At 39.3% G+C, this 26,399-nt stretch overlaps 1 protein-coding gene across 3 annotated transcripts in view; it reads left to right on the top strand.

Annotated features, from left to right (window-relative positions):
- Window positions 1-1,233: 1,233 nt before the first annotated feature.
- CTNNB1 (catenin beta 1) overlaps window positions 1,234-26,399 on the top strand; it is a 40,936-nt gene continuing 15,770 nt past the window's right edge. For all 3 annotated transcript variants that reach the window (XM_027040781.2, XM_027040780.2, XM_027040779.2), the window contains exon 1: window positions 1,234-1,426. The gene's annotated coding sequence lies outside the window, so the exon portion shown is untranslated. The remainder of the gene's footprint in view (window positions 1,427-26,399) is intronic.

Raw genomic sequence — 26,399 nt, 5'->3', positions numbered from 1 at the left:
AGGGATAAAAGACCCAAGACAACTTTCACTGTTGCTTTTTGCACTCTCCATTGTTTTGGAGGAAAAATAAGCATAAAATAATAGAGCAGAGAAACTGAATCAATCATGATTGTTTCAGCTTTGATAAACAAATGCCTATCTTGCTGGGTGACAATCGAGACATTTCCAAGGGAAAGGAAGACCCAATTTTAGCCTGCTGATACGAATTAGAAAATGTTTTTGAGGAATCGAAAATTAGTTTTCAAAAATCACAAGCTGCCTAATAGATTACTCCTTCCATAAACAACATACTTGATTTCTCAAAAAAGTAATACCTTAGAAATGCATTTCCTCCAAAGAAACATGCTCACAAATAAATCTATCGATACTAGTACTGTGGAACCAGATAAAAATGGAATCCATCAGAATTAACCTAATTGACAGGGTTCTAGAGCTAATCCATTTCCATCAGTCATTTGTTCACAGCGCTTACTCCTAAAGACTTGTTGAATTGCGGACTGGGCGCCCATCCTAAGAGTTCACAGCCTTCGGGAGGAGGGATCGCAGGCGGCCCGGCCCGGTGTTTCACTTCAAATTCAGGCTGAGCAACCGGTCAGGACGCGGGATCCGCGACCCGGATAGTGGGGGGGGCTTTGGGGCGATGTGCGGCTCGCAGACGAGCCGAGTCCTGCGGGGAGAATGAGGCCCAGACCGCAAAGACCACGGAAGCCATAAACCGCTGGAGTTCCTCGACTCGACAGCGGGGCGGCTGCGGCGGCGGCCAGCAGCTCCGGCCGCGACCTCAGGGCCCGCGCCGCCACCCGCCCCCCCCCCCCCCCCGAGGGCCGGAGCCCAGAGGCCGCCTTCCGCGGGCAGCGGGAAGCTTGCGGCAAGCCCGCGTCGGCTCTCCCGGTCGGGGCCCGAGCGGGGGCGGGGGCGCCAGGCTCCGGACAGTCGAGGCTCCGGGTGCCGCCCTCCCTCCGTCCCCGGGCCTCCCCGCCTCGGACCACAGCGCCCTAGCGAGCCGCCCCCCCAGACCCGCACCGCGGGCCAGCCCCGGGTCCCTCTCCGGGGAGCGGCCGGGGAGTGCACGGGCGCCCCGCCCCGGCCCCGGGCGGTCGGACGACGGCGGGCGCTGGGAGGCGCGGGGACTACTTTCCGCCGCTCTCTCGCGCCCCGCCCCTTGTCCTCGCGCGGCGGAACGCTCCGCGCTGCGCCGGTGGCGGCAGGATACAGCGGCCACTGCGCGACTTATAAGAGCTCCTTGTGCGGCGCCATTTTAAGCCTCTCGGTCTGTGGCAGCCGCGCTAGCCCGGCCCTAGGAGCGGAGAGCGAGGGGAGGCGGAGACGGAGGAAGGTCCGAGGAGCAGCTCCGGTCCCCGCCGAGCCGCAACAGCAGGCCGAGGACGGTCGGACTCCAGCGGCGGGAGGAGCCTGTTCCCCTGAGGTGCTTGGGCGCTCCTTTCCTTACCCTTCCGGGGCTGCTCCCGCTCCGTCTTCGGAGCCAAACTTCGTCGCGGGCGCGCGGTCCCGGCGGCGGCTGGGAACCGGGCCCGGCGCGGCGCGGAGGCCCGGGGTGGGGAGCGGGGGGCGCGGGCTGGGGGCGCCGAGGAGGCGGCGGGGGCGGGCCGCGCCCGGGGGGCGGAGGGCGGCGGCCGGGCCCGGGTTCCGGTAGCGTTGCTCCTCGGGGGCCCCCGGGGCGCCGCTGGAGGGGAGGGGGCGACGCGAGGGCGCGTCCGGGAGCTCGATGGCCGGCGGGGGCGGGCGGGCGGGGGGGAGGCTGTGGTTTCCGTCCCGGGCTCCGGCCGCGGCCGAGTTTGGGGGAGGGACCCTGCGCCTCGGGATGCTCCGGGCCGGGGTGGGGGGCGGGGTGGGGACGGAGGGTGGGGGTGCTCCGCCTTCCCAGCCCCAGCGGGGAGTTGGGGTACGGGTGCTGGGCCTGGGACGCCAGCCTAGGTCCCATCTGCCGGGCCGATAGGGCCAGGAGACTTTCTGTTCCGATTCCCTCTTTCCGTTTCTCGAGAACGAATTAAGAGAATCCTTAAAGAGAATTGTTAGTATTTTTTTTTTTTTTTTTTTTTTTTTTAATGCCCTGCTTCTGTGAGTTTGGCACTGGTTCTTGTTTGGATCCGAGCAACTTTAAACCTTAGAGGAACCAAACTCCTAGTGCAGACGGCGCGATGCGTCAGTAGGGCTTGCACAAATAAATCCATGTCCTGCACCTAAATTTTCTTGTTCCGTGCAGGTGAGTGGAAACGGCGTGCAATGTACTGAGAGTCTTGGATTTACGGCGGTGGGTGTGAGACCCTTGTAAAAATAGGGGCGGGGGCCAGGGCGACTGGCTTTTACTGTTTATCAAGCGAACCGCGGGATTCAGCTTCTGACTGCTTGGAGGAGAATCTTGGTAGAAATGATGTATTCAGATACTTTTATGGCAGCTAAACGTGATTTTTTGGAGCACGTTTTTCTTTTCAGCGGAGTGAATTTTTCCCTCGCTACAAAATTGACCAAATGAAATTCAAGTGTTGCAACTTCTTTCAGTGTTTTGTCTCGGGAGAGGATTTTGAACAGAGACTTTCGAAGTTCTCAAAGCCAGCTTCTGAATCCGCGAAACTTAAAAGCTTTGGCAGTTGGGTGTAGTTATTTCCTTGGTTTTCTGTTCCCTTTCGCAGGGAGCATTGTCTCCATACTTTGTATCTTCCAGACATCTGTGGTCTCCCCTCCCCCCTGAGTTTGTGAGTGGTGAATGAAGAGAGACTGGCCTGCTGGTATGCAGAGGTCGGCAAAAGGAAATCGAGGAGTGGTTTTAGTGAAATGAGAGCTTTGTGTCGTGAATAGTGGTGGCTTAGACTAGACATCAACTTGAAGAGACGGCTATCCTTTGATAAAGTCTAGGCTACTGTTTCTCAGATCGTTGGAGTTATAAAGCATTTTGTGTGGAATTTAGGAAGCCATTTCGTTACTGTGAGTTGTTGAACATTCAGTACCTTCAGATATTCTTCGTGTGAATTTGTCTTCGTCCTACAAAATAGTCGACAAGCCTTGAAATGTGTTTACATAATGCTACTGTTAAGTATCCGCTTAGATTAGTGACCTGAACTACTTTGGAGGCTTTGTTTTGGGTCTAAACAGGCTGCTGCAGTATTTATTTTAAACCCACAGAAGTCTCTGGATTTAAAAAAAAAAAAAGTACCATTATGGTTACTTGAGAATATCATTTCACAAAATTTGCTCAATTTGCACCAGTATTCATTACTTTGACCTAGTCTTTGTTCTGAAGGCCATGTACAAGGACAAGGCCCTAAAGTGATTGCAACAGTAACTTGAAAAACTTGCAGAAGACTATTCTATAGGATTAAAGGAATGCTGAGACTATTCAAGTCTGAAGTCCTTGAGGGGGAAATGAAATGCACTAGGAAGTTTAGTATAGCATGCAACTTAGAGTCCTTGTGGAGTCCTAGGCTTGAGATTCTTCTCCCAGAGGTTGGGGAACAGTCGTTTTAAAGAGTTTCCAGGGAAAATGAAGTTTTAAGAATAAGGTGGTTAATGAAAAAGTGAAACCACTGTTTTTTACCACTGTTCAAGTGTCAAGAAGCATTCAAACGTTTTCTTTTTTTTAACCAATTGTTGTTATCTGACTACTTTCTTTGCCAAGAGTTTATGTAGAGTGTAGAGTAAGTATTAAACTTCTCAAACTGAATTGAGCTTCCTATTATTACTAGTCAGGCCTAGAGTAAAAATTCTTCATATAAATAAAGTTTTGTGTGCTTGTTTTCAGAGAGATACTTCCCAAATAGAAGGGAAGACATGAATGAAGTAGGCCAATTTCTCTAAGGGTATTTGAAGGTGTAGCACTTAGGAAAACTGTCTGCAGATACCCGTTTTTATTGTTTGGAGGGTGGGAAGAAGAGCGTAAATATTGAAACTAGGGAGGTGGGTAATTCAGAAGTTTGAGTATCTTTTTTATAGTTTTAAGAAGTGGTAAAATTAAAACTCCAGAAATGGACTAAGTATATTTAGCCAAGTGAAACTTTTGTGTTATTGAAATGAAAGAATGTATCTGTTCAGTTACAACAAGATTTTGTTTCTCTTTCATGGTTTACTAGTTGCTGATAATCAGGGGGTGAATTTTAAGTTTGTACTTAGAGCTTGGTGGGAAGTGTGCTTGATTGCTAACCCAGGTCGGAAGGGGTGAAAGCCTTTTAGAGTAGGACACACTTTTTCAGTATCAGCAACTGTTGTGTAGTGCATATAGACTTGTGACATTGTTTTTGAAAACATGAGTTGTATTAACTTTGTTTTCTTGTAACTCTTTTTTTGTTGGGAAGGTGATATCTTCTGTTGAAATAGCTTGACTGAAAACATTTTTATACCATAAAAGTAAATAGTAAACAAAGACTAGGGACTGCTTCTGAGGATTCCAGAGCATGTAGCTACTGCCTCCAGTACCCTAATATAGAGGATACTGATTTGCAGAATCAGTTCTCATTTTTCAACAGACCATTGTTAATGTGATGCTGTTCTAATTGTGTGATTAGATAACTGGCTAATAGGCTAAAATAAGTATAGACTTCTCAGGTTCCACAAAGGGAAAATGTGTGATTTATGTTGCTTGAAAATGAGTAGGAATTAACTCAATGGCTTTTCATCATTTAAACTCAGGAGAAGGTTATTTCTTCTGTTGACTTAAGAATGCTGCTTTTGCATTTCATGCAAGACTGAGCTTGACTCAGTTGGAAACTTAGACCCGTCTGTTGAGGCTTGAACCCTGCTGTCCTTAAAAGTATGTATAAAACCTATTTTCTCTGAAGAAAAAGATGCTCTTAACAGAGAAAAGTAAGTTAAATTAGAAACCCTGTTTTAGAGTTTAACTGCCTTTTTAAAATTTAATTGTGGACATCTCTTAAGAGACATTCCCACCCCCAGAGTCTCCCTCAAACCTGATGCTGCAGCAGAGTGAGAGTAGTGTTAGGGCATGTTTTCATTGCATACTTTGGTCATGTTGAGTGCCCTCCAGTGGATATAATGTAATGCTTCTGGGTTTGTTTTTTTTTTTTTTTTTTTTTTTTACCCCCAGCAAGTTTGTATGGAATCTATTTTTGGATAATTCTGATGAGAAAGCATCAATTGGGAAACCTTTTGAATTCTAGAATACTTTATTCATATTAATATTTCTGATTAAAAGACTGGCTTGAGAAAATGTCATTTCAACCAATATTTATAGGAGAAAGATCAAAGTTAAAATAGGGATCACATATTTAAGTCACTTTAAGTAGGTTAAGTATATCATAATGGTAAAACCAAAAACTGATAATTTGGGGGTAAAAGATCAGGTGTTTAGCCATCTTAATGAGTTACAGAAACTAAAATGGTCAGCAAAGGTTAATTGAATCACTCAATTTGTCTAAATCCATTACATGATAAAACATGAGTAAGTGCTCAACTCAGTTATATTATTAAGGAATATGTCTGTGTTAGGATCTAGATAAAAACAAAGCTAGCTGAGTCAGTGTATGTGAACTCTGGACCATAGTTACTATAGGCTCTCATTGTGTAGAGTTGTGGGTGGTGATACACTAATAACACTAATTTTTTGCCCTTTAAGTTTTTCAATAAAAACCTTTCTCCATGCTCCTGTATTAAAGTTCTTATGTTTCTGTTAGTAACACTTTTTTTTATGAATATACTTGTTTCAAATAGGATTATTAGTAACAAGAATAAAGTGTATTCTCAATTACCTTTTGGAAGTCAGATGTTAATTTTACGGAAAACTCATCGGCTTAGAAAAAATTTTAGATGTCTTTTTCATAATGGGTGGTTGAAATGAAATTGAAAAGTTGATGTAGGGAAGGGAAATGACAGTATTTTTGCTCTTGGAATTCAGCATAATATTGTGGAAACGTTAACGATTTTTTGACTATTTGAGAAATGTATTATAGTTAGGAGTGTTTTTTTTTTCTTTAAACACGGCAAGAATGTCTCAATTGTTTTATGTAAGTGCTTATTCCAGAATGGATTGTATTCCTTCATAAAGAATCATTTTTGGAATTAGATGTCCAGGTTACTTCTTAGTATTTGCAGCATTTATTATCTCTAAGGTCAAATAGCTTCTGTCCCAATTTTCCAAGATTTTTATAAGAGATGAGAGTAGATTTGAAAGTTCCTTTAAAAATCATGTACGTACAGTTTACTGAAAAAGTCTACCTATTAGGGACTTAAATTTATCTCTTGAAATTGGCTGACATACAACATGTTGGCATTCAAGATAAGTGACTAAGATTGTTTTCAAAAGCCATATACGTTTGGTCTTCTGTTATAGTGGGAATGGCCTCTCAGTGTTTCTAGGACCAGACAGCATGGGGTGTCTGAGACCGTGGACTGCAAGAAATTGGAGAGTACAAGTACCATCTAAGCAGCCAGTCTTCGGTTCCAGCCATTGTGTTGGTATATTCCCACATGAACTGTATTGTTCATGTTGTCATATCATCTGATTGTTTTTTTCTGAGAGAAGAAGGATCAGATTAATGTGCATCCTTTGATTTGCACATGTTGGCGAATGAAATTCATGTTTAAAGACACTGTTCAGCACAAATAAAATACACCTATTAGCAGGATACTGCTAGTTTGTAACATCTGCAGTACTTCCATTTAGAGTACAGTTCTTAATGATTCTGAAATGAAGATAATATGAATCTGTGGGTTTGTATAACTTAGGAAATAAGATTGTTAAACTGTTAGGGTTATATTTTGGCACTTGGAAGATGCCTTCTATCAATTGATTATACACAGGAACTTAACATTTTCATGTGATTGTGAAATCTGGAAGACTCAATTAAGTTTAGGAATTGTAAGATGGTTTGGGTCAAGGAAAAGGAAAAATAACAACTTGATCATCTTAATTAGAGCTTTTTAAAGTATTTTTAAAAGAGATCTCAAAACTTAATCTGTGAAGGTATTAAAACGCTGGAGATACTGTGACTGCATGTACATAATCATGTCAGCCTAAAATTTTATTAATGCCTTTAAATCATGTTCTCCTGGTTTTTATCTGAAGTCTACACTTTTTTTAAAAAATTAATTTTTTTAATGTTTATTTATTTTTGACAGAGAGAGAGACAGAGCATGAGTGGGGGAGGAGCAGAGAGAGAGGGAGACACAGAATCCGAAGCAGGCTCCAGGCTCTGAGCAGTCAGCACAGAGCCCAACGCGGGGCTCGAACCCACGAACCGTGAGGTCATGACCCGAGTCGAAGTCGGACGCTTAACCAACAGAGCCACCCAGGCGCCCCTAAAAAAAAATTTTAATGTTTATTTTTGAGGCCGAAAGCATGAGTGGGGGAGGGGCAGAGAGAGAGGGAGACACAGAATCTGAAGCCAACTCCAGGCCCGATGGTGGGGCCGAACCACGAACCAAATCTTGAGATCATGACCTGAGCTGAAATTGGATGGTGAACCACCTGAGCCACCCAAGTACCCCTGAAGTCTACACTTTTAAGATAAACTATTATCAGACCAAATCCAAAACTTAAAAACAAAGTTTAGATAATTAAAAATATATTGAATGTAAGTTTTATTTAAATTAATGGCATTCTATTATTTGGTCAGAATAAATTTATAAAGGCAGTTAGATTTTGGTTAAATCTTTTTTTGCTAGGGTAAAAATTTTCATTTCCAGAGTTGGAAAAGTTGGCAGACTACATGTTTAATTACACGTTTAACCTGCAGACTACATGTTTAAATGACAAGCAAGCTATGTCTGGACTGAAAGTGCAATGCATAGGACAACATTGGTTATAAAAAGCAGTATCTGAGAATAGTGCTACAAATGTATTTTATATGATATGGTATAGAATACAAACTAAACTGATCAGTGGACTTTTTACAAAACATCTGTCTCAGAGGTACTGACTCCCTGGCCTATCCTCCTATCCCTGTGTCACTTTACCAAGCCACTGTAAAGTTTCCCTTACAATATTCCAGAAATTTCCGGCCTTTGCTTTCTTTTGAACTTGTTGAAAAGGCTCCCCCTCATTCCCAGCAGTTTGAATAGTGTGAACAGCTGGATGATGCTGGGGTGAAAATGCTCCATAGCACTTCCCGTTTTCTCTCCTATTTTTTCCCTCTTAATTTCTTCACTAACGTTCCCACAGTTCTGCTTGTGATTTCGTCATTCACATGTTGTTATGCCGGTAGTTACCTTTCAAGATTCGTAACAGGTATGTTAAACAATTAGTTTAAAAAATTGGGCGGGGGAGAGATTTTTAACCTGTCTACGTTCTTTCAAGTTCCTAAATCCTTGCGGCATACAAACCATATCTGTGATTCATAAGTCTTATCTTAAATGCTGGTAGTTGATGTGACTTGGAAGTAAAAGATGTGCAAAGGCCGAAGGGCTAGTTTAATAAGCTTCTTTTATTAAAAGGGTTTTATGATAGCTTAAATAATTGTGATATATGTGTATGTACATATACCCATTTTATTATACATTGTCCATATAAAAATGACTGCAGAATTTCTTGGAAATACAATTTGAAGGTGATCTTAAATGATTGTAGTAATTTGCACCGAGGGGTGGTGGTTGTAAACTACTCTATTTTTTAAGTATAATTAAGTGGTTTGGGGGTAAGAGTGTAGGGAGCAAGTCTTTGAAGTTTTCCACATACTAGATGAGTGCCGTATGTGTAAAGCAGGAACCAGAGTTTCTTAGACATATTTTTCAATCTAACTGTGGAGGTTTCCAAGTCGAGTTCCATTCCACTGTGTAGAAAGTGCTGGCTGAGACACCTAAAGTATTTTCTGAGCTACTGAAAGAATGCAGTGGTGTCAGACATATATCTCCCTAATAGTTCATAGATGCAAAAGTGGACACCAAATGTTACAGGACACCTAGTATGCGTGGACATAGAACTCTTTAGATAGCTTAGTAAGTTTAGTCTGTTTTCTTGCATTTTGCTTGATTTTAAAGTTTGGTTTTTTTAGGCTCAGCTAATTGGATCCCTTTTTTTTTTGTAAGAATACGTACTGATCTGCCTGAAGAATACCCTGACTATATGCTAAAGGACTTCACGTTTCTCCCTTTGCCATTATATCCCAGATACTATGTTTCTCTAGAAAGCTCCAAGACAGGAAGACTATTTAACCTTCTCTGCTTTTCAGATGAGTCCCCTCTCGTCCATCAGAAGCTAAGCAGGAACTCCTTCAACACCCTGTCAGTCTGCATCGAGTGTCCATCTTTAAAATGGAGGAGGGACACCTGGGTGGCTCAGTTGGTTAAGTGTCTTGACTCCTGATTTCGGCTCAGGTCATGATCTCACACTTCACAGAGAGATCAAGTCCTGAGTTGGGCTCTGCTCTGAGAGCCTCCTTGGGATTCTCTCCCCCTCTGTGCCTCTTCCCCGCTTTCATGTGTGCTTTCTCTCAAAATAAATAAATAAACTTAAAAAAATAAAATAAAATGGAGGAAATAGTATATTCTGGTCAGAGGCCAGTCCTGACCCATGTGGTTTCAAGGACTTTGTTCTTTTAGTTCTACCTAACTCTTCTGTATTAGCCTTATCCCTTCCTCCAGATTCGAATCCCGTTACTTTTTAAGTCTCCATCTCCCACCTTTTATCACTCACTGTACCTTATGTAACTCCTAGAACTCCTTTTATTTTCAGTGTATTCTGGGAATGTTCCCTTCTCTCTCTTACTCCAACTGTAACCTAGTCTGTCCCCTGATAATGCTACTTCCTTGCAGCTCTCTCAGTGGTAAATGTTTTCCCTTTTTGCACACATTTTACTACTAAACTGAGAGGTAGAGAAAGTGTCTTTGTTTTTCATTCGCTTCTTAACCGTTATTTTCCAGAACTTCGATCTTTGACTCTCATGCCATCAAATTATACTACCCACTACCCCTCTTTATTTCAGTCATCTACTGACTTCCTGGGGAGGTGTTGGGATATTTGAGAAGAGAAGAAAAAGTAAGGAGGGTCGTCTCCCTCCTTCCTTGAACACTTTATTAGCTTGGCTCAGTGTCCTCTTTTATTTCTGTCATAATTCTTGGAGATATCAGTGTCTGTGTAGAGCAGTGCTACTTAAAATGTCGTCTGGTCTGAACTGTTAGTTACTAGTGAGGATTATGATAAGGGGTTTGTGCCAGAATATGAATCACCTCTGTCACTAAATTCACTGTTTAGTCCAGCTGACTTTTTTTTGCAGCAAGTCTTTTTTGATAAAGGAAGCAGCATGTTGATTTATAATCTGGCACAGGCTCCTCATGGTGTCGTGGTCTGGCTCTTTGAGGAACACTGGTATAAAAGATGTTCTGGCCTATTCCTTTCTTTCTTCTCCTCCAGTGATCTCATTTTTCACTCTAATTCAACCACATGTTCCCATTGTCATATCCTAGAATGCTTCGTCTTATACTAATTACTACCCCCTCCCCAATCTCATTTCTTTTTTTTTTTTTTTAAGTTTATTCTGAGAGAGAGCAGGGGAGGGGCAGAGAGAGAGACGGAGAGAGAGAGGGAGAGAGAGAGAGAGAGAGAGAGAGAGAGAGAGAGAGAGAGAATCCCAAGCAGGCTTAGTGCTGCCAGCACAGATCTGGATGTGGGGCCAAACTCTCTGAACTGTGAGATCATGACCTGAGCTAAAATCAAGAGTCAGGACACTTAACTGACTGGGCCAGGTGCCCCTCTCCAATCTCATTTCAAGTGCCCCACTGCCTTACTCCTCTAGGAAATACTTGAATTCCAGCAGCCCTTCAGCCCCACCAGAACCTATAATCTATATCCATCTAACCTTTTCAGGGTCCCTCACCCTCACTTACACCCACCTGAGATTTCGTATTGAATCATAATCACTTTCTTATATACACTTTCAACAACTTTGTCTCCCTGGCTTCATCCCCAGTGGTCCCCAGTCTGTTAGTTCGCTCTCTTTTATGATTGCATCTTTCTTTTCCTCTAACATTCCAACACCTTCTCCCCTATTCTTCCTCATCTAATACCCTTGCTTTCTATCTCACTAAGCATATTGAATGATTTAAAAAATTCCTGCATGCTCCCGTATCTCTGTGACTGTGCGCTTTACCTTCTCCATCACTGGATGAACTGTAGTGTTCCAAGACAACCAGTTCATTTGTATACTAGATCTCGTTCCCTTCTTGGTCTCAAGAATATTATCACTCTCGTCAGTCTCCCTTCTCCTGCATCATTGGTTTTTCCTTCTGTGCTGGCTCTTCCCATGAGCACACAAACATGATATTGCTTATCTCATTTTAAAACAGTTTTTTCTTCCTGTCTCCCCTTTTACCCACCACCCACACAAAATAGCTTGAAACAATTGCTTTTATTCACTCTCCCTTTCTTTTGAACCCATACTAGGAAATCACCATGTTATAAATTAACAGTCCTCATCTCATTTAACCTCTGAGTAGCATTTGGCACAGTTGCTTGAAACACTTTCTTCTTTGGCTTCTAGGCTACGATGTCTGCTAGCAGGTTTTCTTCCTGCCTTGCTGGTGGTTCCTTCTTAGTCTCCTTTGGGTTTTCTGCTCTCTCTCTGATCTCTTTATTGATGTGACTGAGAGTTTAGTCTTAAGACTTACTTTTTGTTGTCTAAATACACTCTCTAGTCTCATAGCTTTAAACAGATGGCATTTAATCTGTTTGCTTCGGACTTCCAAATTTATATCCCTAGCTTGGGTTTCTCTCCTAAACTTTAGATTCTAATACCCAGCTATTTTGAAAAAAAATTTTGGGGTGTCTAAGAAGTATCACAGACTTAACTTTTCTAGAAATGAGCTCTCAATTTCCCCTAATGGCTGCTTCTCTTAGTTGTTTCTGAATGGAACTGTTATCTTTCCAGTTAACTCAGGCTTTTCTTTTTTTTTTTTTATTTTTTTATATATATATATATATTTTTGAGAAAGCATGCACGCACAAACAGGGGAGGGGCAGAAAGAGGGAGATACAGAATCCGAAGCAGGCAGGCTCCAGGCTCTGAGCTGTCAGCACAGAGCCCGACGTGGGGCTCAAACTCACAAACTGAGATCATGACCTGAGCTATAGTTGGATGCTCAACCAACTGAAGCCACCCAGGCGACCCCCGCCCCTCCACTTCTTTAAAAAAGATTTTTTAATGTTTATTTTTATTTTTGAGAGAGAGAGAGAGAGAGCGCCAGGTACTCAGACTTCTAATCATATTGTTCTTTTTCATTTTTTGGTGTTTATTTATTTTGAGAGAGAGACAGAGACAGAGAACTGCCAGCAGGCTCCATGCCGTCAAAGCAGAGTGCAACACAGGGCTCGAACCCATGAATGGCGAGGTCATGATGTGAGCGGAAATCAGGAGTCGCACGCCTAACTGACTGAGCCTCCCAGGCAGCCCTAACCATATTGTTCTTGACTCCTGTTTCTCTAACACTCAGTATGGAAACCCTGTCTGTAAATCCTGTCTTTTCTCCCTTTAACAATATCTAAAATCTAACCATTTCTAACCATAGCAGTACCGTTGTCATCATTTGCCTGGGTTACTGCAAAGGCTTCCTAACTGGTCTCCCTACTTACACCTTTGTTCTTCTAAAATATATCTTCAACACAGCAGCCAGAGGTAACCCTTACAAAGCAGTAGATATGTAACTTTTCTGTTCAGAAACCTCCAGGTGCTTACCCAGTAAAAGCACAAATCCCTCCGTGTCTACACTCTCTTTATTGCTTACTACTTTTGTCTTCTTTATCTGTGCAGGCTGTTATGTTTTTCCTCCAACTGGTCAAGCATGATCCCATATCATGGCTCACTTCCTCATCTCCTTCAGGCTTTTTCTTGCTATGCTGTCTAAAATCACAGTCCTTCCCCATCTTCCTATCTCCTTTCTTGCTTTATGTTTCTCCATAGCCCTTGTCACTCTCTAACATAATATTTTGGTTTTTTTGATTGTTTGTTTTCTTTTTTCTTAGCCTACTAGAATGTAAACTCCAGAAAGACAGGGATTTTTGTCTGTGTCCTTCACTGCTTTCTTCCTCCCAGTGCCTAGAGTCATCCTACATAATAGATGATCAGTAAGTATGTGTTGAGTGAATCTTATCATCTCATTTAGATCATTCCCAGTAGCATACAGGTATATTCCAGACATTTGCAGAGATGGTTCCTTCTTGTCATTTATGGCTCATGTTTAGATACCACTTCTACATTGAGGTCTTTTCTGTTCGCTCATTTTAATTTTATCATATTCTATTCTTTTATTTGGTTTGTGGCACTTAATTATACTCTGAAATAACATTGTTTGCTTGTTTGTTCTTTCTTCCTCTCCTGATCTTGTCCTGATTTTATATCTCTGGTGCTCAGAAGAATGTCTAGAAGTTATGGGTGCACAGTAAAGGTGTGTTGGCTGGGTGAATATTCTAGAAATGACACCCTTTGTTTTCCTCTGGCTAATGCCCCATTTATTTCTCTGCTCTATTTCATGGTGTGTCCATACCCTATGGACATGTCTGCACTTTTCATCTCCCATTCCAGTTCATGCTCTGCTTTCATTATTTCAGCGAATATGCTCTGCTGAGCTCCTATTGGACCTGCATGTTGACCAACCATGTGGATACTTTTTAGCTTTAGTCTTGCTGGACCACCTAGCATTTGGTATTATGTATATATTTCTTTCTTCCTTCTGTAACACCTTCCTTCTACTCACCAATAGAATTTTCTGTGGTGGTGGAAATGTTCTACATCTATGTTGCCCCGTGTGGTAGCCACCAGCTACATGTGGCTCTAGAGCATTTGAATATGGCAATATGAAAAACTAAATTTTTTATGAAAGTAAATGTAAATGTAAATAACCGCATGTAACAAGTGGCTACCATATTGGACAGTGCAGTTTTAGAAACATTCTCCTCTTTTTTCCTACATTGCACTAAACTTAGTATCACAACTTAATTGCTCAACCCAAATATGTAGGACTCTTCTTTAATTCCACTTATCCTACTTTAATTCCTCTCATTTATTAGAACTAGTCCATCAACAGTCTATTGTTTCTACCTCCAAAGTATTTCTCCAGTGTAGCTATTTTTGTGCTTAGTGCTACGATCTGAGCTTAAGCTGCCACCATCTATTACCTGGACTATTTGCTATGGTTTCTTTACAGGTTCCCTTTTTTATTTCTTGTACTCTTTCAGTTGTTTTCCCATATAACCAAAACCAGCTTTAAAAACTCCATGAGATCTTGTTATTAACCAGCTTATGACCTTTCGTGGACTTTCAGTGGCACTTAGGAAAAAGAAATGCATTCCTTAACCGAAGGCTAGACAGCCCTACACAGTCTGGCTATTTTCAGCCTCATCTCATTGCATCCACTCTTTCCCACTATAATTGAACCACTCTGGTCTCAAGGTTTAGTTCTTAAAGTGATCGGGTCTTCATGACTCTGGGCTTCTGTACATGTTATTTCTTGTTTCTGGAATGTTTCTGCTCTGCTCCTTACATGCTGGCTCTTTTGCATCCTTCTTCAAGTCTCAGCTTGAAAATTACCTTCAAGAAGGCTTTGTCCACTCTAAAACCTTCCATTTGTCCTTGTGTCATTCTACTCCCTTCTTCCACTTGTGACTTAGTTATATACACTTATCACTCTTTGTAATTGTTTATTCACTTATTGTTTCCCTTCCGGTCAAGGATGCAAGGACCATATCTGCTTTAATTGCTACTGTATACCCAGAATCTATTACACGTCCTCGCGAGTAGCAGTCACATAAAAATTTGTTGAATAAATTTGTTGAATAAATCTTTTTTTTTTTAATATGAAATTTTTTGTCATATTGGTTTCCATATAACACCCAGTGCTCATCCCAACAGGTGCCCTCCTCAATGCCCATCACCCACCCTTCTCTCCCTCCCACCACCCATCAACCCTCAGTTCTCAGTTTTTAAGAGTCTCTTATGTTTTGGCTCCCTCCCTCTCTAACCTTTTTTTTTTTTTCTCCTTCCCCTCACCCATGGTCTTCTGTTAAGTTTCTCAGGATCCACATAAGAGTAAAAACATGTGGTATCTGTCTTTCTCTGTATGACTTATTTCACTTAGCATCACACTCTCCATTTCCATCCACGTTGCTACAGAAGGCCATATTTCATTCTTTCTCATTGCCACGTAGTATTTCACTGTGCATATAAACCACAATTTCTTTATCCATTAGTTGATGGACATTAAGTCTCTTTCCATAATTTGGCTATTGTTGAAAGTGCTGCTATAAACATTGGGGTACAAGTGCCCCTATGCATCAGCACTCAATAAATGAAATCTATGCATACGTTGTATTCATGCCCTTGGTATTGCTATGTCCTTGAACTGTTGAGTAAATGAAGGAATTGTGGGAAAACTTGTGAAACAAAATCTTGATTAACAAATTGGCAAATTGAGAAAACAAAAAACAATATGCCAATGAGACATTGATATATACCTCCAGGTTATGACTCATTTTACTGGTGTATTTTTGGACTTCGAACAGATTTAGAGCTATTATTCCTTGAAGGTTTTTTGTATTGAGATAATGAAAGTAGTCACATTTTGAAAATAAAAGCTTTCTAGCTCACTCTACCTTTTGTAATATTCTGCTATTCTTTCTAAATATAAGAGAGCCTCATGATTATGAAACTTGTTACTATGGTAAAGCTGTCAAAGGCAGCAAAAATGTCCTGTTTGGGAGAGTAACATAAACTTGACATGTATGGTGGGGTATTGAAGGTTGCTAAAAGATTAAGTAATTAGAATCTGTAGTGTCTTAATGAATAGATGCTTCTTTAGGAGCTGGTCCTGGGGTTACTCTGTGGAGTCACATTTGTTTTAATTTAATTTAATTTGAGTTACTGACTAATGTTATATATATAAAACATTATACATATAACATTGTTATGCATGTAACAGCATGTTCTATATAATAGAATTGGATCATATTATTTGTCTATAGCTGTAGCCCTTCTTTGGGGGTATCAGTGTCAGCAACATGTATGATGCTTCAAACAAATTAAAAATTGCAATGCCAGGGTCCTATCCCAGTTCTACTGGGATAGAGAACCATGGGGATGGAGCAGAGTCCTCTTGTTTTTTAAATTTCCAGGTAAGAACCATTGGAAGGATCTGGTAGTCAGTTTAAAGGGTCCTTCAAACAAAGTTGGAGATCTTTATAGTAAAAAAAGATTTTTAAAGGTATGCATATATTGAGGCTTAATTCTGGTTTAGTCCATACCCAGTCTTAATGGCCTAAATTGGTTTTCCCAAATAAATGGTCTTGTTGTGGCTTTCATATGTCATTTGGTCCAGTTTTGTTTTTTACACAACCTGTTTCTGAAGATACAGGCAAAAACTGTGTGTGACCTCTCAAGTAACCTGTTAACTCACTTAAAAACCCTTTCTGTTATGGGTCTTCACATTTAGGTTTAATGTACTTAATTAAAATGTAAACTCACTTGCCTTTGGTTTGTTGCCAGTGAAAGTATGTAATAAATAAATGAGGGGATGGTCAACTTCTGTCCTCCACCTGTTTCTGTATGGCCTGAGAACTAAGAATACGTTTTATATTTTTTAATGACTGATTAAAAAGTCAAGGATAAGATCTCTTGACATGTGAAATTATGGGAAATAGCAGATTTGCAATTTCCAGGAGTAAAGTTTTATTCAAGTACAGCCATGCTTGTTCGTGTGCATATTGTCTGTGGTTGCTTTCACACTACAAGAGAATTGAGTAGCTGTGACAAAGTTTTTTATTTTAATTTTTATTGTTGAAGTATAGTTGACACACAGTGTTATATTAGTTTCATGTGTACCACGTAGTGACTTGACTGCTCATCATGATAAACAGTTACCACTTATCACTATACAGTGCTATTACAATATTATTGACTGTGTTCCCAATGTCGTATTTTTCATCTCTGTGACGTATTTATCTTATGACTGGGAGTTTGTACCTCTGAATCCCCTTCACCTATTTCACCCATTCCCCCACCTCTTCACTGTGGCAACCACTAGTTCTCTGTATTTATGAGTCTTTCTGGCTTTTTGTTCTGTTTTTTTTTTTTTTTTTTTTTAGATTCCACATACAAGTGAAATCATATGGTATTTATTTTTCTTTATCTGACTTCACTTAGCATAATAATACCCTGTAGGGCCCTCCATGTTGTCATGAATGGCAAGATTCCTTTTTTTTTTTTTTAGTGGCTGAGTGGTATCCCATTGTGTATATGTATACCACATCTTCTTTATCCATTCATCTGTGGATGAACATTTAGGTTGCTTCCATATCTTGGCTATTATAAATGCTGCAGTAAACATGGGATGCATATATCTTTTCAATTAGTGTTTTTGGGTTTTTTTTGGGTACACACCTAGTTGTGGAGTTACTGGATCATATAGTATTTCTATTTTTCATTTTTTGAGGAACCTCCGTACTGTTTTCTACAGTGGTTCCACCAATTTCCACTCTCACTGACAGTGCACAAGGATTCTCTTTTCTCCACATCCTTGCTAGCTCTTGTTATTTCTTGTCATTTTGATATTAGCCATTCTGAGTTGTGTGAGGTGATATCACATTGTGGTTTTGATTTGCATTTCCCTGATGATTAGTGGTGTTGAGCATCTTTTCATGTGTCTTTTGGCCATCTATAGGTCTTCTTTTGAAAAATGTTTATTCAGGTCCTCTGTCCAGTTTTAATTGGATTGTTTGGGTGTTTTGGTGTTGAGTTGTATAAGATGCTAACCCTTTATCAGTATATCATTTGCAGGTACCTTCTTCCATTCATTATGTTGCCTTTTCATTTTGTTGATGGTTTCCTTTGCTGTGCAGAGCTTTTTATTTTGGTGTACTCCCATCTTATGGCCCACAAAGCCTAAAGTAATTACTGTCTGGCCCTTTACAGAACAAGTTTGTTGACCTCTGTTTCAGATGAGATATGTTCTTTCATAAATGAATATTTCATGTTTTAAAGGAATTTAAGAAGTCTCATAGGTTATACATAATTGTTTGTTGGCTACCTAAGCCTTTGTATTACATTTTATTCTACTGTCTAGTTTTTGAACATCTTTCTTATTGGCACATTTAGTCTGCCAGATACCTAAAAGCTTATTACATGCTAAGCACTTTGGATACAGTGTGCAACTAAAGGGCCCCAGCCCTCACAGGGTTCACACATTGAACTTTTTTTCTTATTTTTTAAAGGTCTGTGTGCTGGTATGGTGGAAAAGGGAGACTCCTACAAGTGAAAAAGAGGAAGGTTATTGCTGAGGGATAGAAAGCATTGCATTAAATAAATTACTCCTAGAAGTCATTGACTCCCTGCCATTAATTCTTCCTATAGTCAGAGCCTAGAGATCAACATGTAGAAACTCTCTCGAAATACTCTTCCATCTCCTTGGTATGATACACTCGTGTTTGATTGCATTTTCTTGTCAGCAGTAGTGCTGTCTGGCTAGGCACATAGTCAAAGTATGAAGTATATAGTGATTCACATCTTAGATTGATCTTTTTCTGTAGTCGCTGTTCAAAGAATATAGTTCTTTTTGTTAACCTTTCTCTTGAATTGATCTGTAACATTGTTAAATACTAATTGTCTTTAACTTTGGGATGCGAGTGGGATATGTGATTTGATTAAAAGGGCACATGACTCTGAGCTTAAATGTAAGACCTGGATTTCAATTTTAACGGAGCAACTATACTCATATTAACGGCTGCTAGTCAGACTTTTAATCTAATAATTTGGGGAATGTTGTCTACTTACAAGGTTGCTGGGAAAATTCAATGAAATAACATTAGGCTCAGAACTAAAGTTACTAAGCATTTAATAATGGTACATTGTTAAATACATCAAGGGCAAAATTAGATGTTTACCTGATGTTACGAGGCTGCATCCTCAAATTATGCTGTAAAATATATTATTTAAAATAAGTCCACAAAACTTGGCGCATTACATTGTGATGCAGTTGATTCTTAGAATAGTACCACTTTAGTAGAACAAGAAATGAATGAAAATCTCTATGAAATTACTAAAAAATAGGAAAACTATTGATATAATTAAATAAAATGTTATTTGTCTAAGTATTTAAAAACTGCAGTGAGTTTGATCTCCTTGCTTTTGGAAAACATTATTATCCAAAGAATATGTCCTTTTTTTTTTTTTTTTTTTTTTTTAAGCAATTTGTTCTTGCCTTGAGGTACTAAATGGTTGCTGAGAAGTTACCATCTTTCCTTTGCAGAAAGTCTATTTTATGGGCCACTTAGCTTTTATGCTTAGAAACATTTCCTTAATGCTGTGTATCACTGGTTAACACACATTGGGGCTAAATGATTTATTTTCTTGGAGACCTATAATTATTTTAAAGCTTATTTATTTTGAAAGAGAGAGAGTACGTTGTGCGCGCACGTGCACGGGAGCAGAGGAGGGACAGAGAGAGAGGGAGGGAGGGAGAGCCTGATTCAGGGCTCCATCTCACAAAATCCATGAGCTGAAATAGGACGCTCAACCGACTGAGTCACCCAGGCACTGTGGAAAAGTATCATTTCTAATACTAATGTATTTAAAAAAATTTTTTTAATGTTTATTTTTGAGAGAGAGACAGTATGAGCCGGGGAAGACAGAGAGAGAGAGAGACAGAATCTGAAGCAGGCTCCAGGCTCTGAGCCCATGCGGGACTCAAACTCACAAGCTGTGAGATCATGACCTATGTGGAAGTCAGATGCTTAACTGACTGAGCTACCCAGGTGCCCCAGATACGAATGTATTTTTTACATGCATTTAATTCTGGGAATGTATGCAAAAATGTCGTAAAATGTGCAAATGCTTTGCATATTAGATATGTGGGGTTTTTTTCTGTGTCTTTTTTCATTCATTTTAAAGGCTATCCACTACTGCATCTCACCTGGATGATTTACCACTTACAGTAGCTTCCTTATTGGTGTCCCTGCTTTTCTTTGGCCCCTCACCATCTTTTTTTCCATACACACATTTAGAATGAACTCTGAAAAGACTACATCATAGTACATGTGTACCTCTAGTGGCTTCCTAGTGCACTTTGGATTTTATTCTATATCCTTGTTGATCTGGTCCTTTCTCTTTTCATAGTTCCCTGATTTCTTGTTACACTGGTGACTTTTTAGTACCTTTACCAAACAGCTCATACCTTCCTTTCCACTTTTTTTCTGCATGAAGTGTTCTGCCCCATCTTAAGCTGGCTGGTTCCTCCTCCTCTGCTCAAATGTTCCTGTCATCCCATGCTTACCTAGAATAGCCCTTCTCCACCATTCACTCTCTTCTCACCTTGTTTATTTCTTTCACAGAAGTTCTCTTTAAATTGTTTTGTTTTTATTGCTTAACTTTCTAGTAGCAGAATCCAGGCTTTACTGGATGTACGAGCTTGAGTCTCAGACTCTGGTATTCACTCTTACTGCAATGCCAGTAACATGAAAGGTGTTACATGTTTGTTCGGCGAGTGGATAAATTATTGTTCATTCATTGCCTTGTTGATGAGCATTTGGGTAATTTCCAGTTTTTTTCTATGAATGCTTCATTGTGCAGACCTCTTGGCATTCTTCTGTGAATATTGCTACAAATTATGTTTCTATTATAAAAATGGAATTTTAAAGTCAGAGGTTATTTACACATATTTAATGGGTAGTGCCAACCTATCCTCCAAAAAGTTTCTGGTAGTTGAACTACAGTTGATTCTTGAATAATGTGGGGATTAGGGGCACTGGTTCCCATGTAGTCCCAAGTCTGCATAAAACTTTGACTCCTCCGAAACTTAATGGCTAGTAGCCTACTGTTGATAGAGAAAAAAGCCTTAGCAATAGCATAAACAGGATTAAAACATTTTTTTGTGTGTGTTGTATGTATTAAGTACTGTATCCTTACCATAAAGTAAGCTAGAGAAAAGAAAATGTTAAAATCATAAGGGAAAATACATTTATTATAGTACTGTACTATAAAAAAACAAAAACAAATGTATACAAGAAACAAGTGTTGACCAGGATGTGGAGAAAAAGGAACCCTCTTACACTGTTGGTGGGAATGCAAATTGGTGCAGCCACTGTGGGAAACAGTATGGAGGTTTCTCAAAAAATTTGAAGTAGAATTACCCTGTGATCCAGTAATTCCACTACTGGATCTGTACCCAAAGAGTACAGAAACACTAATTTGAAAAGATACATGCACCCTTACGTTTATTGCAGCATTATTTACAATACCTAAAGTATGGAAGCAGCCTAAGTGTCCATCGATAGATGAAGGATAAAGAAGATATAGTGGGTTGTGCATATGTATCTATACCTATACCTATACATCTATATTTATGTCAGATCCATAAGGGGATATAGAATAAAATCCAAAGTGCACTAGGAAGCCACTATAGGTGCGTGTACTATGATTTAGGCTTTTCAGAGTCCACTCTAGTGTGTGTTTGGGAAAAAAAAAGATGGTGAGGGGGCCAAAAGTATACACACACACACACACACACACACACACACACAGACACACACACACACAGTGGAATATTATTTAACCATAACAAGGAATGAAGTCTTGCCATTTGCAACAACATGAACAGAGCCAGACAGCATGATGTTAAGTGAAATAAATCTGTCGAAGACAAGTAACATATGATTCCACTCATATGGAATTTAAAAAGCCAAACATGAGCAAAGGAAAAAAGAGAGGCAAAACAAGAAACACTCTTAACTGAGAACAAACTGAGGGTTGAATGGGAGGTGGGGGAGAGGAGAAAGTGGGTGATGGGCATTGAGGAGGGCACTTGTTGGGATCAGCACTGGGTGTTGTATGGAAACCAATTTGACAATAAATTATATTAAAAAAAGAAAAACAGACTCAACTATAAAGAACAAACTGATGGTTACCAAAGGGAGGTGCGTGCGTGGGGTTGAAATTGGGGATGGGGATTAAAGAGTATACTTAATCATGATGAAAAAAAAATCACGTAAAGTGCAGCCGTGCATTTCGAACCCTTGTTCCAGGGTCAACTGTATCGTCTTAGCAGTCGATATTATTAATCTTTTAAATCTGCTGGGCTGATATGCAAAAAATGAATGAGTTTAAATTCTTTTGTGTGTATTTATTGCTTACTTTGTATTTTTCCTTTGAAATGATGGTTTCTGCCCTTTCCCTGATGTTTTTTTTATTGATTTGTCTCTAGTTCTCTGTGTACCAAGGATATTAGCCTTAACTAAGAGAAAACCAACAATATCTTTATATAGTACAAAATGACTTTCCAGCCAAGAAAAAAATAATTACATTTAATTTTGTGTGTACTTTGTTTTTATTGTTGCTTTTATGCATGAGATCTTTTTGTGATTATGATTTTCTAACCTATTTGTACATAGGAAAGTAGTTTGTACATAATGGTCACTTTTTATTAACAATTTAGTTTAACCGTGAACTGTTTTCTGTGCAGTATTATCACTGTGTAACTTAAAAGAGTTGTAAAAGTGTCTCTAGAATGTTAGTTAACAAAGAATGTCCTCAGTTTAAAAGGATTTCGCTAATCATCATTTTATGAACTTAAGAGGAACAGGATTTTCAGTTTCAAGATGTAGTGGAAAGAAACAGATCCTCCCACATAGCTGCAGTCTCTAGCCTTCTAAAATAGATTTGTAGCCTATTGAGCTACTGTGACTGCTGCCTCTTCAAGGAGACGGGAGTATTTTATCCTCACTTTTGGTACTTGAATTGTAAGGTTTAGCTGGTTTGACAGAAGTGTACATGAAACATTTGTGTCTTTTATGGATAGTTCCATTTTAATTGTTTGAAAAGGTACAAAGATTTTCTTATATTTTAAAATCATATTGGGGTTTAAATTACTTTACCTGAGATGCTGATGTAGAACTATTTCCTTATTTCATTTTCAATTTTTCTTGCTACGCACAGTATAGAGAATAATGTAACAAACAGCCATGCACTCATGGGTGGCCTAGATATTAAGAGGTGTATGTAATTTTGCCGTATTTATTTTATCTTAAAAAAATGCAAAAGAGTTGAAGCCATCTTTAATACCCTTCTTTCTTGATTCCCTTTGTGCCCAGGTATTTAGAAGCTGGCATGTAATCTTTGCACTTTTACCACATAAACAGTATTAAACATTTTGTTTAACTTAGCTGGCATAAAATTATATTTGGAAATTATAAAAATGTGCCTGTGTAGATAGATAAAGCCTGTTTATTGTGTACTTTGAAATAACTGTATTTTAAAATATCAGTGTTTTCAGTTGCTTAGAGTACTGTAGGCTGAAGAAAAATCATCTGCTTTTTGTAGTGACTTGATCTTTGAATAAAGTAAAAGTTTGTTTTGAAACATTCTTTTTTTTTTTTTTTCTGGAGTATCAAGACTATTTTAGGATTATGTTATTGACCAGAGATTATGTATGAAGGTACTCATTGGTGACAGTAAGGATATATCATAAGTGTAAAGGATATTACCATTATCACATTATTTTAAGTAGTGAAATCATATTCTCAGACACACATGATAGGCCTAAATATGCTGTATCAGTGATTATTCAAGGAACTTCTTATATATAACATATACATGTTCCCTATGAAAATATAAAAGGACTACCTCTAGAATCTGGCAAGGGGCACATGAGTGGCTCAGTTGACTGAGCATCTGACTCTTGATTTTGGTTCAGGTCATAGTCTTGTGGTTTGTGAGTTTGAGCCCTGCATTGGACTCTGTGCTGACAGTGTGGAGCATGCTTGGGATTCTCTCTCTCTCTCTCTCTCTCTCTCTCTCTCTCTCTCAAAATTAAAAAAAAAGTTTTTTTTTAAAGAATCTGGCAAGCCAAGAAGGCTGTACACGTGGCAAAAAAAGGTTTTTTTGAGTATTTAATCTCAGAATTTAGAGAAACTTACAGGATGGGGTAATGTGTATATTACATGGGAGGACATAGCTGCTACAGGATGTCCTGAGGTAACAGTTGATGCTGCTCCACCTCGGTAGGCTGGCCTCTCATACGGGGCCTTTTCTGAAAATTGTATCAGTTTATGCTCCATCAGTCTTTTGGAGCTGTGTATCAGAGGCCCTAAAAGTTTTTACCCTTTTAGCAGTCCTCATGTGGAAGGGAAGTGGAAGAAGCTAAAGAGAATTATTTATATGCAAACGTGTTTGTTCAGCATTGTTTGAGTAGCAAACTAAATGGGGGAGGACAAACTAAATATTCAAGAATGGGAGATTTGGCTAATTATAGTACAGATATATGATACAAATGAAAACACTTTTAGGCATCTACAATAAGGAATAAGTTGATTTATATATATACATGCATATATATACATATATAGTGTCTACAGTAAGGAATAAGAAATTGATTTATATATGTGTGTGTGTATACCTTTTTTAAGTTTATTTATGGGGGGCAGGAGGAAGGGGAAGAGAGGGAGAGAGAATCTCATACAGATTCTGCTCTGTCAACACAGAGCCCGATGCGTGGGGCTCGATCCCATGAACCGTGAGACAATGACCTGAGCTGAAATCAAGAATCAGACGCTTAACTGACTGAGCCACCCACACGTTTCTGATATTTATATTTTTATAATAAAAGCATACTTAATAGTAAATTTAATAAAATACCAAATATACCAAAATGTCATTAATTGTGGGAATGACAAAGAAAAATATTTTACACTAAGCATATATTACTTTATAGGTAGGGTAGAAGATAGAGAAGACCATAAAATGAAGGAAGGAAAGCGATCATTTGGGAAGTGTCCTAATTTTTCCCAGTTCATATTTCTTCCAATAGCCATTTTACACCTATGTATTTAAAGTAATAGCAAGGGCATCAATATTAGGAATTTTGGAGGAGCAAAAGTGTCACTAGATATTTATATTCTATTGACCAGTGTAGGAAGACTCCTCTCAGAATATACACAGACACAGCTGAGGAGTAAAAGTAGAAAAGTAACTAGATTGAGTTGTGACTTGAAACTGTTAGTGATAAGGGGCGCCTGGGTGGCTCAGTGGGTTAAGTGTCCAACTTCAGCTCTGGTCATGATCTCAACCGCTTGTGGTTTCAAGCCCTGAGCCGGGCTGTGTGCTGACAGCTCAGAGCCTGGAACCTGCTTCAGATTCTGGGTCTCCCTCTCTCTGCCCCTCCCCTGCTCACGCTCTCTTTCTGTCAAAAATAAATAAATGTTAAAAAAAAAAAAAAACACATTAGTGATAAATGAAAAGTGCCTAAACAGAAGATTTGAGGAGAGTATAAATTTTGTGAATGGCAAGATATTAGTAGTGACAAGAAAAATGCGTATGTATGTGCTTTTAGATTTACAAAACAAATTTTACTTAGAAATGTTTTTAATCCTTGAGGATTTTTTTTATAAGTTTATCATGCTCCTGAAATAGAGTTGGGTTTTCTTACTTTAAAACAGAGTAAGTGATTGGTTTTTGTTCTTTTAGTACAGGTTATTGGAAAGTGAATTGTTAGCATGAATGGCCAGTATAAAACTGGTTTTATAATAGATCTGCTTTATTTTTATATAGCAAAGTTACTCCTAGTTAGTAATACTCAAATTTTATGAAATCTAGGGTAATTAAGATAATTTGTCCTAATAGGAACTGGAGAAGTAAACTTCAGCGTGAGACCTCTATCATGTCAAGAATTCTCACATCAACTTTGACAGAAGGCCATTTAAAGTACACAGGGTGAAGTAGAGGCTCCAGTTCACTCATTGTGAACTGTATGGAGTAGCAGCCAGTAAGGCTGATCTTCTATAGTAATGTTTTGGTATGCAAGAAAATATCCTTACTTTTCATAGCCACCTGATGAACTACTACTAGTAATAATAATGTATATAGTTTACTTTAAAATTATTCTGTGGGTGGGCACAAATACTACCTGATGTTAACAGTTGTTAAGTATAGGTAATGTGGGTGTTCATTATACAGTTGTGTCTACTTTCCTGCATATTTGAAAATTTTCCTAATAAGAAAAAAGGAAAACCTAGAATGCTTAAGTAGTCCTATTAAAAAAGTTGAAGGAAAAATTACTCATAGTAACACTTTGGATAAGATATGGATCAGAATGAACTTTTCACCGAGATAGAAATTATTGTATATAAAGAGTGTATATTTTTTTCTAAGTCTTTACAGATTTTAAATCAGAAGTAGCAAGATAAATTTTGAGGTGTTCTTTACAAATTATATAACTGGAAAGAATATATGTTTAACAAAAAGAAAAAATAAAAGGGTGCATGCGTCCATTACCTCACTAAACTGGATAAATTGGCGATCCTGGCAACCCTCTTTCTTTGTCAAAGTACCACTTGGTGGGGATGAAGCTGGCAGGACACAGAGCATCCTAATGTATTCTGTAGTTTGTGATCACTGCATTTGGGAACTTCCAGTACTTCATAACTTGTTAGCATTATCCTCCCTTTATCTTGAGTTGGTATTAATGGG

The sequence above is a fragment of the Acinonyx jubatus genome, chromosome C2 (genome assembly GCF_027475565.1).
Source record: "Acinonyx jubatus isolate Ajub_Pintada_27869175 chromosome C2, VMU_Ajub_asm_v1.0, whole genome shotgun sequence".
In the NCBI taxonomy this organism is placed as follows: Eukaryota; Metazoa; Chordata; class Mammalia; order Carnivora; family Felidae; genus Acinonyx; species Acinonyx jubatus.
This window is presented reverse-complemented; position numbering and strand designations above follow the sequence as displayed.